This window comes from Mytilus californianus, unplaced genomic scaffold (genome assembly GCF_021869535.1).
Source record: "Mytilus californianus isolate M0D057914Y unplaced genomic scaffold, xbMytCali1.0.p SCAF_6, whole genome shotgun sequence".
In the NCBI taxonomy this organism is placed as follows: Eukaryota; Metazoa; Mollusca; class Bivalvia; order Mytilida; family Mytilidae; genus Mytilus; species Mytilus californianus.
In genome coordinates, this window is record NW_026262712.1 from 62,173,886 (window position 1) to 62,194,108 (window position 20,223).

At 31.4% G+C, this 20,223-nt stretch overlaps 1 long non-coding RNA gene across 1 annotated transcript in view; it reads left to right on the forward strand.

The window, feature by feature from the left end:
• LOC127704752 (uncharacterized) overlaps positions 1-1,581 on the forward strand; it is a 53,866-nt gene extending 52,285 nt beyond the window's left edge. The window contains exon 4 of the long non-coding RNA XR_007983482.1: positions 1,312-1,581. This is a non-coding gene — a long non-coding RNA (uncharacterized LOC127704752). The remainder of the gene's footprint in view (positions 1-1,311) is intronic.
• Positions 1,582-20,223: the final 18,642 nt, after the last annotated feature.

Below are 20,223 nucleotides of genomic sequence, written 5' to 3' on the forward strand. Positions count from 1 at the left end.
TGGTATGAGTGCCAATGAGACAACTCTCCATCCAAGTCAAAATTTATAAAAGTAAACCATTATAGGTCAAAGTACGGTCTTCAACACGGAGCCTTGGCTCACACCGAACAGCAAGCTATAAAGGGCCCCAAAAATTACTAGTGTAAAACCATTCAAACGGGAAAACAATAGAATAAAATAAAATAGCAATAAAAATAAAAACAAAATCAACGGTTGGTTAGACCGCCACTGAGTCTTATGTAGACGAAACGCGCGTCTGGTGTTACAAAATACTAGCCTGAGTATTTTTGATGAGTGTTTTGTACAAGTATTCATGATACAAACACTATTTAAAGATCTTAGTAAGGTGTGGAATTGATAACCTTTTGGAAAAAAATCAAAATTTCTAGCTACAGTTACAACCGAACTTCCAGACCAAATCTGTGTATCTATGAAATAAATGTGGTCACGCCGATTTGTTGTAAGGAAATTCCTGACTTAAAAGTTAATAATATTTACATAGATAACGTTTCCAGTTATCTTAAACGTATTTGAGCATATGACGACGTTTGATATACTTGCGCATATACATGTTCTTATCTCAAGTTGGATCTGTTCAATATTAAAGTAGAAAATAATGGACATATACTGAGATTTAAATTCCAACCGTAAACTTAAGGGATAACCTTCACAAATACATTGTTCTTTTCTAAAAGGAATAAGACAATCAGTTTCAGTAGAGATCACAAGCCTATTGAAATCTGCTTCAACTCCCGGCATTTTATTAATTATAAAAGACTTTTCAATTAACGCAAAACAGACATGAATCAAAGATAACATGTGTAAGCAAATGACACAAACAAAGAATCTATTGTCAACTGTTGGTCTTTAAATTGGAAAGTTTGCTAACATATGTTAAACTTTCAATTGACTCCAAGTTCACATAAAGAGAAGGGACTAAATGTAGCAAAGACTTTTAATCATATACTACCAACAACTAAATTCCGAAATTGCAAATACATTGAAAATGACAACAACAAAAGACCCCAGTAACCCCAGTAACGAGGTTGCTGATGGGACAAGCATATGGAAATGAGCACAATAGCTAATTACTACACATTCTCTAAGTTCTTCTTTTACTTTACTTGACCTTATATGAATAACTGTATGTGTCAACTTCGTTAACATATTCTATGAAATTTCTCCTTCCGATATTTTTTTGTGCAATTGTCCAGACTTTTTATACATAGACTGGCCGTCAATAGTAGTTAAAACAAACGGTACTGTTACATGTCTATCTATAAACGGTCATTCATATCTTATTTTTTTCAGTAACGGGATACTGGATCAATGGTTATAATTACCACAATGATAAAGACATGGAATGGGTAGGTCAACCCAACCAATCAATGTCATTTAGTGACATTCAACCTGGAGAACCTGATGCACCGATGGATCAGTTATGCATGGTGATGTGGAAAGACTATGATTTTCGATGGGGTGATTGCCTTTGTCACATTCCACTTTCATATATATGTGAATTCATGCACCGTTAAACTAGATTAATGCCAGTATTTATTCTCAATTAGTTACTGTACATAAGAATTTGCGGCATGTGATATCTTATTAAGCGGACATATATTATCATGTTTTATTGTTTAAATTTGGAATATACAAAAACTGACACTAAACGTTAATATTGATATACAAAACCCCTGGTTAAATCGAATAAAGTAATACCTATGACCATGACGTACAATTAGTTTTTATGTCTCAATTCAATCAATATGTGTCTCAGAAATAAAAACAAGACAATAAAAGAACTAACGAATTTGTGAAGGTTTTAATTGCATAACAACATCAAAACAACAATCAGACTTTGACAGACCAAAACATAGACTATTCAATGACACTATAATTATATTGTTTCTTGATTCAGTAAGGGCAACCAGCACTGAAGATGTGGTACCTGGTCTTCCTGCACCCTCATCAGATACATACCGCCATAAACATTTATTGTTTCTATATGTTGGATCACAGCTCCTTTATAGAACGGTCAAAATGTATCGAAAAATGATTCAACTATGCCATGGCGATCTTGGTAATGACTGCCTATAAAATCTGTAATTATAAAACATATAAGCAGCAACAAATAATTTTTGGGTACGATTTGATGTGGTTTTTTTGTTATCCGTCTAAGCTTTGTTAAACAACGAAAACAAAATGTCGTACAACTGGTTTAATAATTGTTTAAATTCACGTCTTTTAATGCGCGAGCTTATTGCATAAAGCGTATTTACAACAAATAAATTCAATTCCTATTGACCAAATTTCGTTAAGAACATTCGAACAACTGTTATTGAGTCTGTTTCATTATTTATAATGGTTTCTTTTTTCTTAACTCAACACGTCTTTAATCTACCACTACTTTACTGATTTTAATTCCCAACTGGAATAGTTTAAAAACGTACATTTTAGGTTTGCCTTGACTGTGGTTTGAACTCCTTCTTTAAAGTGTATAATTTGTTTGAAAACTTATATAATTAACTTTTAATTTTGCAAATTTCAATAGCCATGACTAATGTTCGAACTTAATCATGGAAGTGAATTATATATCACTGTTTATGAACACTTCCAAGAAAAATCATAAGTTGAACATCAAATATACAATATATGTAAATTATCGGCAAAATACAAAAGTTATTTTTATCAGATTAAAAACAGGACGAAAAGCGGGGCCCAACGACCTCTCTTCTGTTTTGTAGCGAGTACAAATACACTTTATATTTCCGACAATGTACATATGTTGGTTTTATTCTGTAATTTACACCCGACACTTAAAGTTATAGTTGTTCCAATCACAATAGTTGTCACTGATTTTTCATAGAAATCGACATAGTTAAAACGCGGAGCACAAAGAGGATCCCCAAAAATGACCTGTTACGCAAAACGATATATTCACGTTATCGCTTGATCAACATAGATTCGGGATAACAGGAGACTTTATGTGTACAAGTACAAATAAAACAAACATTTATTAGTGTACCTGTTATTTGAACAATAGTTGGCTGATTGCAGGATAAATCAAAATATACGGTATGATATATACATACAGCTTCCACCTTTATCATATTTATGTATTTAAGGTGGTACCCAACACCTTGACTAATATTAATTTGGCTCGTTTAATTTTCATAAAATTTTGACAAAATGTTTACTTTGACCCTTTGACAAAAATATCAAAATTTCAAAATTTCAACCAACCACTTTATCAGAAAAAATTCATTAGTTATATAGCAGTTTGACAAACACTAATTTTGATCATTGAGAAGCCTAATATTTCCTTAACAATATAACGTGATTAAAACGTCTAGCTGATTTTTACAGAGTTATCTCCCTGTAGTGATAGGTACCACCTTAAATACTACGTTTGTAAAGTGTAACTATGTAGCCGCGAGGTAAGGATGATTTGAAGAGTTAACGTTCATAGTAACAATTGCAGACATAATAAAATATGTAGATATAAGCAAATATATGTAACCCAATGGCAGTCAAAAAGGACCATAACCATATCGTTTCGTATGTTATAAAACGCCCCGAAATGACAAAATGTAAAAGATGACCATTTGTCTTTGTATTTGCTTTTCAAAATGCGTCTTTGGCATTATTCTAATAACGCTTGATTATTTAGTGTAAAAAAACAGGTTACTTTTAAAACGTCGGCTCAATTGTTTTAATTTTGGGTCTTCAATGTTCTTCAAAATCGCACTTTATTTTGCCTTTTTAACTTTTTTTCTCTTCAAGCGTCACTAACGAGTCTGCGCGCGTTTGGTGTACACAAATTTTATCCTGGTATCTTTGATGAGTTTATTTATCATATGGTGACACTGACATTTTTGGTAAGGTGACATAATGTAAAACATCTTGTGGTGAGTTGTCTAATTGGCAATCATACCACATCTTCTTTTTATACTAGTCATTAATAGATTTAGGGTTTTGAATGATAGCGGTTGTAATGTTAGATATGCGAGTAATCTAACTGTCAATATCGTTCAGACACAAATTGTCCTAATTCCAGCTAATTTGTAAAACTATTTTGTGAAATGCTTGATTTTCACAAAAAATAAAAAAAAACTATAGATTCTATCGACTTTATGTATATAATTTCCAAATTGTCTATTTACATGTAGTAAGATCTTGTATTGCTCAGTCAGAACTGTTTTTTTCTATCAAAATGTCCATGGTGTACTGATACTTCAATCAAATGAGGAATCTTTCTCATGGTAGACGGATATGTTACATTCATGTGTTGAAACAATTGTATTTATTTTTATCGTTTATTACTTATTTAACATGTAGAAATTATGACTCTCGGCCTTGGTAGGGGTGTTAAGGTCAAGTTTTGGTTTTCGTAATATGCATTTTATTCTTACTGTATCGTAATCTGTGTATTTATGAAATTTGTGTAAATGGGTTTTTGTGATCTTGGCGACAACTGTTTGTTTGTGCGTTGTAAGGTAAATATCACTGAAGAAAACCAACATAAAGAAGATATATTTGAAAGTATAATATATTTGTATGCATGTAACTTTTCTATAATAAATAATTTAAAAATTATACAACCCAATGAAGTAATTAACTACTTAAATATTCAAACAAAAATGTGTAATAAAAATACCGAAATCTAAGGTAAATTTGAAATGGGGAAGTTTATAAAAACTGACAAAATCAAACGCTATCAATCAACTGTCATACTACTGACTTGGTACAGGCATTACTCGAATTGCAATCGATAAAGCACATAGGTAAATATTATTATAAGGGTAAACAAAATGGTAAAAACACTGTTAAAACCTCTTTCGTCCGAATCACACCTGAAGACCAACCTTCAACAGGAACGTCGAAAGTCAAAAACACGATAGCGGGATGCATAAATACCCTGTCAAATAAAAGTCATATGACCAAAAGAATCATAATAGCACAAAGACAATAAGGGAAAACTGTTAACTAAATAAAAAGGTTCTCAACTTCAGCCCTATAATCTATAACTCAAAACCATCTTGTATTATTTGTTAAGTATACACTGAATATCTTTTTATTAGGTCTTGGTACTTTCCGATGAATTGTTTGTGAAAAAAGACGAGACGTTCTCTGACAAATGTCTAGGTACAATATTTTCTCAGACACAGATGACGTTTTACAAAGTTTGAGTAGCAGCTACAAGCTGTTGAATATCGTTTAAGTTGAAAAATGTACTTACAATTCAAAATTGAAATCATCTCGGATGTCATAAATATCGGTCCTGAGATGACATATGTTGTCAAATTCCAGGTAGATATTAAGCGGAGGAAACTGTATCCAGAGTTTCGTTAATCTCTAGTTCAGGAGGATATATAAATGGGACCCAATCAGAAACATTAGAATTGTTAATGAAAGAACATCATCCATATTTCTGTAGGCAAAATTGAATGGCCTAGCTTCTTTCATCTTCTTGTTTTATATAAGTGTCTGAAAGAACACCGACTCATATTAAAATAAGAAAAGGTCAGCCATGAGAGGTAAACAGTTGGTTCCTGTAGGAAAGCCGACAAGCTGCTGGGAAATTGTACCTCCAAATTCCAACAAATATGTTGTTAATGAGAAACTACAGCACACTTAATACTTGTTCGTCGGTGTAGCATGCTTTATTTTTGGCCCAAATGATAACAAAATAGTCCAAATAATATTCAAAACAATAAATTTGTAGAAATATGTTACAATTTATTTTGAGAAAAGCATTGTAGAATATTTCTTAACTTTTCGTGTGATGTGGTGATGTAAAGGGTGAAAATATCGAAGGTTTTAATAGAATTTATTTCAAAGAATGACCGAGATTTTAAATTTTCTAGAAGTTCTTTTGAGTTCTTATGAATCCACATATTAAAATTTGAATCTCTAGAGTATTAAATGAATGTATTTTTCCTTTTATTCTATGTTATACATTGATCTATGTTATCTTGGAAAATGCATGAGTTTTAACTGTACTTTAAAAAGTAAAATAACAAAAATACCGAACTCCAAGGAAAATTCAATACGAAAAGTCCCTTAACAAATGGCAAAATCAAACGCTTAAACACATCAAACGAATGGAAAACAACTGTCATGTTCCTGACTTGGTACAAGCATTTCCTTATGCAGAAAATGGTAAATGAAACCTGGTTTTATGATAACGTTCTGGTTCTAGAAAGAAGTTATAAACTGCTAAAAATTTATGTAGAATGCATTACCCATTCCAACGCACACTTTTTGTCAAGGTCCAAATGACGCTAAGGAGGAATACATGCATATCTAACTACTTTGATTATTTTTTCTATACTTTTTTTTAAAACCGATAATGCGTATCACGATACATTTAAACATAATGATTTGTTAAAAATTTATTCTGCATGTAATCTCAAACATTTGTTTGCATATAAAACTGTTGTTCTGTTGAACGGATGGTTCAATGCTTTTGAGGAATATTTTTTTCTTGTTGAATATGTTATTCTTCAACATTACGTCTCTCATACCTCGTATCTTTCGGACATAAATAAAAAAAAAGGAAATGAGTTATGATTGCAATGACACTAGAGATCAAAGGACAACGATGTTAACAACTATTAAAGGAGGACGATGTCAACAACTTAAGGCCAATGTCAATGATAAAAAAGAATACATTACTGTAAAGTTGGCAGTACAAAGCCCTGTCATGATATAATTGATGGATTCACTTGAAAAACATTGTAGATTGGAAAAAGAACCATGCCATTCAAAACCATTATATCAGTTTCGTCATTGCAAAGTTCATTACATATAAGAACGTCACGGAGATTACCAGAAAACGCAATGTTGTACAATACTCAAAGAAAATTTGTGTAGAAGTTCAATATCAATATTCAATAATCAACACCAAGATTATTGTCTTGTTCGAATCTGTTAATGAAGTAGTTTAAATTATAAGCCTGGTACCTTTGATAACTATTTACACCACTGAGTCGATGCCACTGCTGGTGGACATTTCGTCCCCGAGGGTTTCAACAGCCCAGTAGTCAGCACTTCGGTGTTGACATGAATATCAATTATATGGTCATTTTTATAAATTTACAGTTTGTAAAAGTATGAGTTATTCGAAATAAAAAGGATTCACAATGATCTTCAACTTTATACTTGTTTGGCTTTCTAACTATTTTGATCTGAGCGTCACTGATGAGTCTTATGTAGACGAAACGAGCGTCTGGCGTATTAAATTATAAGCCTGGTACCTTTGATAACTAATTTGGTTTCTTCAAAATACTAGATGCAATTACTATGACTGTATGGATATATTGCTATATAAATTTTATATAAATGTTTCTGAAATTAAACGCAAGAGTGTCAAGACAAGTTTTTATTTTTCTTTTAAAAGTAAAATAACAAAAATACCAAACTCCAAGAAATATTCAAAACGTTAAATTCCTTATCAAATGGAACAATCAAAAGCTCAAACACATCAAACGAATGGAAACAACTGTCATATTCCTGACTTGATACAGGCATTTCCTTATGTAGAAAATGGTAGATTAAACCTGATAGTCGCATCAAGTTCCATTATATTGACAACAGTGTGTGAACAAAAAAGCAGACATATTAAGTTAAAATGTCAAAAATAGGGGTACAGCATTGTGTTATAATCATAATCACTATAAAAACAAACAAATATGTGAACAAAAAAAACAAAACAAAATGGCATATAGACAAAGCACATAAGCAAAAATGAAAGACAAGAGTACAAAAAAATACATAAGCACAATAACACAATGACGGGCTGTATAAGTACCGAGCCACGCTAAAAGGATATTACCAAAAATGGACTAAACAATAAAGATAAATAATTTACAAAGACAAATAAAAGAACACTATAACACGTAATTAAGATGATTGACAACGTTAGTACCTAGAATCTATACTTCAAGACCATCAGGTATTATTTGTGAAGTTGATACGGAATATTTATCAACAAGGTCTTGGTATTTTCCGCAAAAAGGACGAGATATTCTTTGACATAAACCTGGTTCATCAACTTATGGTATTAGACAGTATTGGTAACAATACTTAGAAATTTTCATGATGTTGGCCATAACTTAAAGCGCTCTTTTATTATGTTCTTTTTGAGATCATTGCTTTTCGACAGATATCACATGTGAAGCAGGATATGCTTACTCTTTGGGAATTTTTGGTGAAGTTTGTGTCGCAAAGTTTTAAGTGTCCCAAGTTCTGTTTTATAGAATGTTGTTTGTCATTTCGTCGTTTTTCATTTTCTACCATGGCGTTGGAATTTTATATAATTACGAAAAAATCATTTTAGTATTTCCGTTCCTCTATTAAAGTAGACTTTTTATTGTCCTACTTGTTTCGACCTCGTAGGCTTTCTCTAGATTTCGCAATACCATACGATATCATATTTTTATGTTGGAAGTATCATGAGTAAAGATACATCACCCTGAATTTCAGACATGGGTGACAAAAAGCTATTCTGAAAGTTTTGTGACGTCAAATACCTTCTGACAAACAACAAGATGGTTGTGAATATATGATGATTGTTTTGTATAAGACGAGGTGAAGAAAAATATAATAAACATGTGAATCGGTTGCTAAATGGGGGTATTAGTACATAATTTACATACATATATCACCGGGTTGTACTTACATGAGCAACAAGACGTGTGACATATGTGACGCAGGTGCTGCTTACCGTTCCAGAGCACCTGAGATTAACCCGTTTTGAGTGTGGTTCTTGTTGCACAGTCTTTAGATTTGTATTTTGTGTTCTGTTGTTTGCCTTTTCGTCGTCTTTCGTCTTTGCCATGACATTGTCAGTTTGTTTTCTATGGATGAGTTTCAAAAGCTTTTTGGTATCTTTTGCCTCTCTTTAACTAATATGAATTTGATAATGCATTATACATCAATATATTAATGAAGTGAGCAATTAATAGACGAACTTAAATCAATTGAGTAAGCATTTTTATAAAACTATAACAAGTAAGAGGAGTTGCCAGCGCTCAACGAAATATGATGATGAAAAATCTACCTTTTCACTTTGATAGATTCGACTACTCTCGAAGGGTAGCCCGTTTGTAAAGTTACTGGTGAGTACTGACCATGCTGAGCACTAAATGGACAAGTTCAAAATAAAAGAAAGAGAAGAGAAACCATATACATGATATATGGAAAGCAATACTATTTCAAGTAGGCAAAATAAACTATGAAAAGAGATACAACCTAGGAAAACTAATTAAAAAAGTTACAAAAAAGTTGTTAATTCCAAATAAACTGCTCCAAACAAAGCAAGTTTGTCGTATTTACCAACATTTCATTCAAGAATCAATACCAATTTGGTTAATAAAGGGAGTTATTATATACGTAACTTTTTTAGTAACTGACGACCGTTTTAAAATTTTTCAAATCATTGCGAAAATTTCTATTCTTATTCAAATTCAGGAAAGAAGGGTCAAACTATCAAATCTTATTGGAAATTGAAAGTGAAAGAGTCTATATCATATAATTAAAATATTCCCCAACAACTTTACGAGATTCCATACTTGAACTTAAAATGCTAGCTAGCGCTATATGTTGATGTTGGATATTTTTTTATACAACATTGCAAATTGCACAAGGTTTTTTTCAAATTTTGCATCGAAGGACGCCACTAACCAAAAAAAAAAAAAAAAATGTGTTTCAGCAATACCTATTTTTTTTTTTAACATATAAACGTTTTATTCCTAAATATTTCCTGTATACAGTTACCTTAGTCGTCCAGGAACAGGCTAAGGGTCCCTGTTTACAAAATGAACCATCTATCCAGGGGTAATAGAAGGCAATACAAATGTAGTCCACTTTTTACCTTGGATTTAAATTAGTGTCAAAAATATATCTATATAATGTTAGAAGCATCTAACAGTTCTATACCTTAATTTTAAAATAGTAAGTAAATAATAAGATACCCACACAAAAGATGTGCATTTACTACAATAAATATGATAGGCTAACACTTTTTTTATCATTTTTTTTTATATTTGAATAAATTGATAAAATCCATAGTCTTATACAATAAACCATAAAAAATGTACTTTGATTCAAGCTTATACTGTCTAAATTTTCGTTATCACCGACTCCAATTTTGTCTTATCGATGATGTTTATGCCTTTCAATAGAAGAACAAATTTTAGATTATTTTTCAAGTTATAATATATAATTTCCAGATATTATAAATATCTTGAGGTGCTTTAGGCGTTTTGTTAAATTTTATTGAATTCAGAATTTTACATAGAGTCCATTTAGAATATATGATAATTATGTATAGAAAATTAACATATTTTAGTATTCCCGTGTTTTTACCTAACAAAATATCTTGTTCAACAAGAGGATTATTTATTCTTATGTTTGATTTGATAAGTATTTCTTGGAGATTTTTAAAAATTAACTGTGATGTACAACAACTGAAAAATAAGTGTTGCAGGGTTTCTATATTGTTGTCATTTTGACAAATGTGGCATTTTCCATTTGATATCTTCATTTGTTTTAATCTTTCTTCAGTATATAAATTATTGTGCATGGATCTCCATTGAAATTCTTTTACATTATTTTCAATTGTCAACTGTTTTAATCCCGACCACATATTTTCCCAAAGTATATTGTTTCCAAATATTTCCTCTCACTTAATTTTACATTTTGGAGATACATCTTTATTTAAAACCGAACGAATATATTTGAGTTTTAACTTTGATGGTTTGATTGTTTGGTTGTTTAAGTTAATGATCTCAAGGTCATTTGATATCTTAAATTTCCTTTCATAATGCAAACTCTTGTTTCCGCAAGATTTCCAAATTTGCACGAAATTTTTAAGGAATTGCCTGTTTAATTTATGAAAATTCGGAAGTACAATTTCTCCGATCAATCAGCTTCCTATAAATTTCATTACAGCTAATAAAATCTGTAGTTTCTGATTTCCAAATGTCCTGGATAGTTGTGATATCGCTTTTTAAAAAAAGAAGAGTATAACAATGATTTATTTTTGAACAGAATAGAAGAGTTTCCAAATATCCTCGTATTTAAAATATCACTTTTATTTGAAGCTGTATCAATATTTTGAATGAATCCTGACCACGTATTTATAATTTTCTGATAAACCTGTGGTAATTGGTTCATATCTAAACCATTTAAACTTAAACATTTACATACAAAAAAGGCATCATTATATTTTTCATTAAATTTCCGAAGCCAATACTTACCGATCGCATTCCAGCTTTCCAATGGCTCCTGCATTAAACGATATAAAAGTTTTATGTGTATACTTTTTATAAACATATCTATACTTACCATACCCAACCCCCCTTTTATTTCATTCAAACAGCAGACATTTCTATATACCTGATTACATACAATACATATTTAATTTTTACTTCAAACAGAATATTTTGTTTTAAGAAGTATGATCCCTATAATTCTTCACATAATATTGTTCATTTATCCTGTTTATTGTATTGAAAACTTATTTAATGAACAAAATACTTAACTGCACTACAAGACTGTTAGAATAACATATTTGATGCCTCACATGTATGTAGGATAGAAACAAAAGTTCCCCAAGTTTCAAGTCAGCTACTGACTCCTGAGAGAAAGTTTGCCAACGTGTTTATAGTCCATACAAGCGGCTATTAATTGATAAATAAAATGTTTCACTGTATAAATGACCAGGATAAGCATAAACTAAATAAAGTATGTCTCATGTGTTCTGTATCATTTATACCAGCATGTTGGAATTTATATATTTGACTGTACTACATTTTCTCACCTCATCTCATCTATCTTCTTCATGCCGGTCGGCATTTAAAGCCCGGGTTCCTTTATGTCCATTTTAAACGGTCTTTAGCTGTTTTCCTTGCTGTAGACTAGCAGTTCCATCCAAATGTCGTTCTTTCTGTCTCGACAGTTTGTCTCTATGTGGTTTTGGGACGTCCAATCTCCCATTTTCCGTCTGGTTTCCATGGCAATACAACTGCACATATACTGTTGGTATTCATCGCCTACGCCGTTCCATAATATCATCACTTAATTTCTGTGTTCCAGCTCTGATACGAAGGTCTTCATTTGATATGGTGTTGGGCCATTTTATTTGCAGTATTTGTCATAGACATCTATTTTAAAAGGTGTTTAATTTCTTTTTGTATTGTTCTGTTGTTTTCCAGGTTTCTCATCCATACAGTAGTACCGATATAACCAAATTGTTAAATAACTTGACATTTGTTTTGAATGACAACACTGATGATCTCCATATTTTCCATAACCTACTAAATTTCTCTTTGACATTCTTGAACCTGTTTTGTCACAGCCACCCTTTGTTGTTACTATTCCTTCTAGGTAAGTATCAACATGCTCTGATCTTGTTCATTTAACTTTATAGGGTTGTTATTAGTGGTGTTCATTCGCATTACGCATTTTTCTACTTAATTAGTATTCTCTGGTTGCCTCGGTTTCTTTGTGTTTTCATATTCGACACGTATAATTAGAATTTCCCTTCCGTAAGCTCTGCCGTTGCACCTTTCAGTTCGCACTGATACTTAGACAAATGAACTTCAGAAATATATTGGCTTTAGTGACGTGAAATTCCGAACCTTCATTGAAAAGAAGGAAACACAATTATTTTGTTGTAAATCCATATCACTTGCACCAACATTTGTCAAGTTTATTATTTCCTATGTCTACTTGTTATCATGTCACATTATTCTTTCGATTATTTTGTTTGGTTGAATTGTTGTGCTTTAATCAATATACATCTTCTTTTGCAACGTCATTTAATTAAATGATAAATATCAATGACCTTGTTTAGTTATGAGTAAGGTTAGTCATTTTTGGGGATATTTAATATGTTTTTCGATGCACCATCAAGTCAAAATGTTTTAAGATTACCTGATTCAAAACGTTGACTTCAACGAGTATGTATGATCTTTGGCAATAAATACTTATATGAAAGAGAGCAACTTGCATCTTGAAACATAGATGTACAGCATTTTGTATGTCATTGAAAGAACAGTCCCACAAAATGAAATCGAAATCTATTAAGAATGTTAAACGGCTATATTACATATTCTACCAATTAACGTAACAATGCGGATTTATCTCCAAATAGGTTAGTATATTTGGTGTACATGGTGTAGTCTTATTGGAACAACCATTTGAAAAAATACAGAATTGTGCAAAACATTCTCTAGTATTTTTGAATAATCCTTAATAAACTAAGTGAAAAAAATTTCTAGTAATCTGTTCCACTATATATTATTTACATATTATTGTTTCTTATATTCTCTGACACATTTTGTTTTCAAAATGTTAATGCCATAGTTTCTTTTAAATTGATAGCTATGGGGTGCTTCCTACATGTAGTCTAATTAAATCTAAAAAAAATATGGTCAAGGTTTAGTCTAAAACATATATATTGTATCAAATACGAGAATATTGTGACTGATATTATGAAGTTTTGCTCAGCACAGTTCGCATGGTTAGTCTATACACAAAATGTTTATATAATCAGATTCTTTTTGAAAATTTTCGTATGAATGAACCTTCAACATTTTCACGAGGGGTATTGAGAGTCTATAGATCAATTATTTGTTTATAAATAAAAATCCTTTTTAACGCCAAATATATACTTTACATTCTAAATTTACCCACGAACAAAAGTATAGACTTCCTTGGTAATCAAAGAAATGTGTGTGGGTACACGAATGTATGAGACATATATCTATATAAGTGTTATTTGTCATTAAATATTCCGTTTATATAATGCATTTTCAGATACATATGTTCCTGTATCACATCTTTCGTCCCAGATATTGCTTTATTTTAAGTATGTATATATGTATGATGCATGTGTCTAATATATAGTCTTTGTAATAACGATAGACAGTAAGTTTATCGGTTAATCGTGATAACAAGCCACGTCTCTTTGTAAGTACTAATATTTATTATGTTTATCTATTTGTTTATTTACGGCTTCCTAAACATACATGTATGACCACTATGTTTTATATCATAAAAACACCACTAGGACATGTAACTAGTATAAATACAGTTGCAAAGCGGAGAACATAATTTTGTTTAAGCCTTATAGACTAAGACTAGTTCAATTTTTATTTGCAAGCTCAATTTTTCATTTTAGTCTTAGTATTGTATTTATATTGTGTCATAGATAAAACTTATTCGTACAGTATATGGTTACTTGTTTTTGTTTAAATGTCTTTTTGATCGAGTTAAGCCATTTCAATTGATAACTTATAGTATGTTTTTTTATGTTGTACTGTTACACTACTGTCTCATGTTAAGGTGAAGGTTGGCGCCTGTTAAAAGTTTAATCCCGCCATATTCTATATGTACGGTCCTTAGTCAGGAGCCTGTACTTTTATGGTTGTCGTTTATTGCTGTTTCTTATACTATAATTGTTTTTCGTTTATTGTTTTGTATAGTGTGTTCTTGTGTTGTGCCGTAGCATCATTGTACATGGTCAGTCGGAGGGTATGGCTCCAACAAGATAGTTTAAACCCGCTGCATGTTTATGCACCTGTCCGGAGCCTGGTGTTCAGAGGTTTTGGTTTGTTGTTGTGATTCATAGGTGTTTATCGTTTCTCGTTATTTATATAGATTAGAGCATTGGTTTTCCTGTTCAAATTGTTTTTCACTAGTTAGTTTGGGGCCTTTTATAGTTTGGTGTTCGGTTTGAGCCAAGGCTCTATGTTGATGGCCATACTTTGACCTATAACTATTAACTTTTTAAACATTTTGACTTGGATGGAGAGTTGTCTCATTGGTACATCTTCTTATTCATATTTTTTACATGTTGTATGCGATAAAAAACATATTATTTGAGAAAAATGGTACATAAACTTTTTAGGTACCAATATTTATTCCGGATAATTAGGTTCAATGTTTCAAGATAAAAAATGTTCTAAGCTGATGGAAAGCAAATTTTGAACTTTTCTGTCCTAGTTTTATTTTAAAGCGTTGATTTTTACATGCAGAATACGCCAGCAAAAAGACTACAACAACCTAAATATACAGATCAGATATGTCAAACGTTATAACAACCATTATTCATGATATGTGAAAAGATCTTTTATTATTTACGCATGAGCTCTATGTTTCCTATGACAGCCTCGGTCAACATCATGAACGTGCAACTGCAATTATTGTAAACAAAAATGTAAACAATTATAGATTCACTTGTATTCATTTCTTTTTCAATTGATATGATACGTCCTATGTTATTGTAATTGTTTCAAATTGACGCCCACTCTTTAAAATATTTATTGTGATTGACGCAGATAAGGAAGAGATAACCTTTAGCGTGTTAATTTAATGCAAAGTACTACACAAGCATGAGATATGTTTCACCATCGAAATCCTGTCTGTCTTTTTTTCTGTTTTTGTAAAAGTATCAGCTGTGCATGTAATGCTTTGTTCGGTTACTTTTCTTTTTCGTCAAGTGATTATTGTTGTTTGCCTATATTTTGTGTCATGTTATATCTATATATGCATTCATTTTGAGAGAGAGAGAGAGAGAGAGAGAGAGAGAGAGAGAGAGAGAGAGAGAGAGAATAATGAAATGGTATTTCTGGACAAAGTTCAGATAATTGTCCATTGTAAAAATCAGCCAGATAATTCTCACACAAATTTATACATATATCATGATCATATTCCTACTTTGATACTGTACGAAAAAGCTCAATATAATAGATATAAAATTGTTACAAAAAATGCTTTCTAACTTTAACGAATTCAATTGAACATCTTTTCTTTCTTTGAAACAATTATGCATGATATTCAAATTAAAAGATGATCTTAATAGTAGGTTGCATACATTCCTTCACATTCAAAGCATGTTCTTATAGCATGATACTTACGTGTTGATTTTTATAACATCGAATTCGGGCTTACTAAAAAATAGTTAAATTTTACTATTTTTTTATTGTCATTTTTTGTATCTAAGGGCGGTTTAAGAATTAAATATTTTCTTATTCAATTCGTGTTGTCCGTTTTTCAATGTCTTTTGTTTTCAGCTTCAGTTACCAAATGAAGGATTAGTGGTTAAAAAGCAGTCTTAACTATTCGTATATTGATTTGGCGTCCTAGGATCTTTCCAACGGTGTCTCTGATAATATATTAACAATTTGTCCGTTATGGAACTTGTTGAAGGAAGATCTGATATGCTCTCTATTAGATTCATTCAGTACTTTCTAAACTTGTTGATCAAATCAAACGTATTCCTCACGTCATGAGTATCGTATACATCCATGAGCAAAATGACTGGTGTCAGTTATCAGGATATGTTTAACCTGCTAAAGCACATGTGATCAACAACGTTTTTATGGGGATTTTGTTTGTTAGTGTACTGTTTCTGTGAAGAGTTTAGTGGACCGTTGTTTGTCTTTTCTTCGATTCCTTGTTCGGGCTTTGACAGTGCTTGTATTTATTTTGTGAATGTTTTATTGTACCGTTGCTATTTTGTGTCTTATAAGTTCAGAATTTCGGATTTCATTCACTAAATTAAAATCCTGTAACCACTCCAATCTTCTATAAAGGTATACACTCTCTGTAAAATAGTAAAAAACAAACAAAATGTGGGCAAACAACTACAAAGGCGTTTTTTTCAAAATTGTATGAAAACTAAATTCAACTATCCGTTTTTTATTTTTCTGAATGATTCTAAAATATATAAAGCCTAAAAATAAGCACATTTTAAGTATGAATACAAAATGTTTACAGGATGTCATTGTCCTATATCGGATCATAATTCGAGATGACAAAACATTTACTACTTTGAAAGAAGGAATTCAAATGGGCATGACTGAATTAATACGCTTATCCCCACCATAAATCCACCCAAACGATTTTTAGGCTAGGGAGTACATAAGATTTAAATAACGTGAAGATACTTCTATCCCCACCATAAATCCACCCAAACGATTTTTAGGCTAGGGAGTACATAAGATTTAAATAACGTGAAGATATCTAGAACAAATCAGTTAAAGATAATGCATATTTTAAGGTTGTTCATGTCGTATAATATACCGAGGGTTGTCAGGATTGATCAAACGAAAGACCGACCGTAGGCAGGTCTTTCGTTGGCCAAATCTGACACCCCAAGGTGTTTTATACTACAACAACAACCTTAAAATATGCATTATCTTTAACCGATTTGTTCTAAGTATCTTCACGTTATTTAAATCTTATGTACTCCCTAGCCTAAAAATCGTTTGGGTGAATTTATGGTGAGGATAGAAGTATCTTCACGTTATTTAAATCTTATGTACTCCCTAGCCTAAAAATCGTTTGGGTGGAATTATGGTGGGGATAGACGTATTAATTCAGTCATGCCCATTTGAATTCCTTCTTTCAAATGAGTGAATGTTTTGAATTATGATCCAATATAGGACAATGACATCCTGTAAACATTTTGTATGCATACTTAAAATGTGCTTATTGTAAGGCTTTATATATTTCAGAATCATTCAGATAAAAAAACGGATAGTTGAATTTAGTTTTCATACAATTTTGGAAAATACGCCTTTGTAGTTGTAAAGAATTGTCGCATAAAAATCAAATACACGGGAAATGGCAAAGTTCACGAAGTCTAGTCTGATTAATCATTTTACAAAAAACAAAAACAAAAAAAGTGCAATCAAAGGGGGGCGTACGCTCTCTACGCCCCCTCTAGATCCGCCACTGTTGCTGTTCTGACTGTGTTTGGTATAATCCACCATTTTCTACATATAAAATGCCTGTGCCAAGTGGGGAATATGACAGTTGTTATTCATTCGTTTGGTGTGTTTGGGCTTTGGTTTTTGCCATTTGATTAGGGACTATCCGTTTTGAAGTTCCACGAAAATCGGTATTTGTGTTATTTTACTTTTTGCAAATTTGTTTTGGCTGTTCAAAAAAAGATTTCTACACGCAAGTTTTCATATTAAAACACAAAATGTTTTCATTGAAACTCTACAACTAAAAAGGAACAATTCTAGCATATTGTAAACAAAAGGTTTCGGCGAAGAGATTTTAAAACATATGTCCAAACAAAAGGGAAAGAAAAAAATTAATCAATAACTTACAGAGATGTGCGTCCACTTGCAAACAAACCGGAAGTGATTGGGATATGATATGGTAGTTTCTGACGAAGAGAAAAAATCTACTAGATTCGTATAATTTGTATAGTTAGAAAAAGGCTATAATAAACATAGGATAGGACTTCAAATCGCATAGAATAACATTCGAAACATAAATGAATTTATTTAACCCTTATTTAAAGAATGGCGCAAAATGATATTTTCCGAGGCCAGAAGATTCTGATGGCCTAACGAGTGTAAAATCTAACATTATCGAAGACCACGAAAGTCGATTTTGCAGTATATAAACTACAATTTTCAAGGAAACGGTAGATCACATAAAACAATAGTATAAAAGGTAGACATACTGGTATAAGGCTTAAAAAAAACTATCTTTTGTGTAAGTTGTATAAAACTTGTTTCAATTCGCAATTGACACTAAACGCCTTTTGTGTTATTCTTTTGAATTCTTTTGAATGATGATGTTTTGAATAATGCCGCTGTATTGATGTATTGCTACATGGATTCATAAAGATTTGTCTTTTTTGAAATATTGAAATATATGAAGAATCAAAATGTTTACATAATCTTTTTGTTTGTACACATAAAAGGAAAGTACTCCACTTTCGGTTGAAATATATTTTCAACTTTCGTATAATTTATATTGACATAAGCATTTTTGCAAAGGAAAGCAAACAGTGCGCTTAAGATTTTTTCCAACCCATGGAAACTACTTAAACTTTAGCTGAAAAGTAGGTTTCACTTCTCAACAGATGTTCTGATATTGACATCAGAACTTTTATGTATGACACAATGCAGTGTTTTAATGTGGGTATATGCATTGTTATCGTTTATATTTTATCGACTAATAAATAAATATTATCGATAATACTACTTATCTTACAATTGGGCTGTATGAGAAAAATCTATTTTAGGAACACCTTTTTAATATTTATAAGAAATTTGATTTTAGAAAATCTTATTTCAATGTCGACACCAGTCTGTCTAACTTCAGAATAGCAACACTGAAACATATACCTGATTGAATATGAAAATTTGCCGTTTTCCTTATTGTGTAGTCGTCTGTTTTATTACAACACGTCTGTTTAAAGCAGTAAACGCAAATGATGAAATCTTAAGGACGGAAACGTTTAATATTAAAGGCAGCACTAGAATTCTACTGACCGAAAACACCACTGATGTTTACTCAAAGTCGATGGTTTCATGTGCAAATATATGCTTATTAGATCATCAATGCTGTTTGGCGAGCTTTGCTAGAGGAACATCAACATGTCGTATTGATTCTTCCGGGCAATGTTTCATTGAAAAAGAATCCCTAGGAGGATGGCAGATTATTCAACGAAACTCTTATCGTAAGTTAAAATGATATATATTTTGCGATAATATGCTAATGGTACTTTTTTCAATCAATGGTTTAATTATGAATGATAGCATTAGCAGCTTTTCGATGAGTTTGCACTGTAATTCGTAGAAAATAAATATGAATTGCTGCATGAAATAAGTTTGCTAATGTTCATATTAGATATATTTATTGACAAATTAGGCAACAAAAAGGAAACACAAATCAATTAATCAAATTAAACAAAAACAAAAATGTTCTTTTAAATAACAAATCAAATACTAAATATTGTAAACGAGCTGAAAATAGTTCAAGGATATAAAATTGTAAGCTTTAATTGTCAGAAGTTTAATATTACTGAGCTTCAACAGCATTAACGGTGCCAATTTGTTTTGTTATTAAGAGCCAATCTGCCAGAAAACCATGCAAAACCGTCCGAATGTCACTTTTTCCAAATGAGTTCATATTTGGCATATTGGTGCACCTTAGTAATGTTAATAACCACACAAATTTTTTTGGGAAAATATTGAACCGATCTGGCTATTTTTTTAGCGCCATGTTTTAACAGATGAAATTGCTCGAAAACAGCAAAAATAAGCCTTTTTTGGCATATTTCGCTGGTTTAAATAAAAAAATATGGTAACATTTATAATTTTTTGATAGTTGTTCCTAGTAATACATCACTTTAAGTGTAAGAATGCATAGAATTAACAATGCTGTCTATTAAGTGTATGT